The sequence below is a fragment of the Aplysia californica genome, unplaced genomic scaffold, assembly GCF_000002075.1.
Source record: "Aplysia californica isolate F4 #8 unplaced genomic scaffold, AplCal3.0 scaffold00574, whole genome shotgun sequence".
Taxonomy (NCBI): domain Eukaryota; kingdom Metazoa; phylum Mollusca; class Gastropoda; order Aplysiida; family Aplysiidae; genus Aplysia; species Aplysia californica.
In genome coordinates this window covers 438591-439570 of record NW_004797844.1, presented here as the reverse complement: position 1 = coordinate 439570, position 980 = coordinate 438591, and the positions used below count along the sequence as shown (strand labels likewise).

At 42.7% G+C, this 980-nt stretch overlaps 1 protein-coding gene across 1 annotated transcript in view; it reads left to right on the top strand.

Annotated features, from left to right (window-relative positions):
• The window catches only part of LOC101858439 (protein kinase C-binding protein NELL2), a gene marked incomplete in the record, with an annotated part of 253988 nt that overhangs the window by 18638 nt on the left and 234370 nt on the right, over positions 1-980 (top strand). The window contains 1 exon segment of the mRNA XM_013087329.2: positions 436-594.

Genomic DNA, 980 nt, shown 5'->3' with positions numbered 1-980 from the left:
CCGCTGTCACAAGGGGACACACGGACAGACAGACAGACAGTCGGGGTGAGTGAGTGAGTGAGGCAGACTCAGTCCAAGCCCAGGACATCACCACAGTGAGAGAGATAGAGCGTGTGAAAGGAAGAAAGGAGAGAGGGACAGATTGAGAGATAGATAGATTGATAGAGATAGAGAGAGAGAGAGAGAGAGAGAGAGAGAGAGATAGAAAGAGAGAGAAAAGAAGAGAAGGAAAGATAGAAGAAGGATAGAGAGATATTATAAAAATCCGCCGGTTCACACTTCTGCAAATATTATTGATGCTGTGAGTGTGAGCAGACAGCACGCGCATCAGTGTATTGTTGTATTTTCACCGGCTTGGTGTAACTGTGGTGGTTGTAGTTGTGGTTGTGGTTGTGGTGGTGGTGGTAGTGGTGATGTGAGTGACAATTCTTTCAGGAGCCGGTTAAAACATCAGTGATGAGTGAACATCGCTCGTCGTGAGTTTGCTACGCGTGAGTTGTTACAGGGATACTGTGGTGCGTGTTTGTGTGTGTACGCGCAAGTGTTACGGTATCGTCTTGTAAGACGGTTCACGTGTCGTCGTTTTGTGACCTGGTGAGTTCTAGACATGTGCCGGGTGATCGTTACTCTTTCCACAACTTAATTCGCTTTTTATTTTATTTTATCGTTTAAAGGTTCATTTTTGTTAGATTAAAAATACAACAACCAAAAAATAAAAAATTGTAAAAAATACTCAGTTATCTGAGAACGCCCTTCCGTTCTTAAAAAAAACCTAACTTTTCTCCAGCTAAGCTGAATCGATGACCCGTTATAAAATGGAAATTAATGCTCAAGTCTTTTTTTATAGGCCAGATTCATCCCCACCCCCACGCGCGCACACTTTTTTTCCCCTCCTCCTGTCGGGATTAATGACTCATGTCTTCGAGCCGCTCGAGACTTGAACATTTAAAAAAAAAAAAAAAAAATCTTCACCAAAAAAG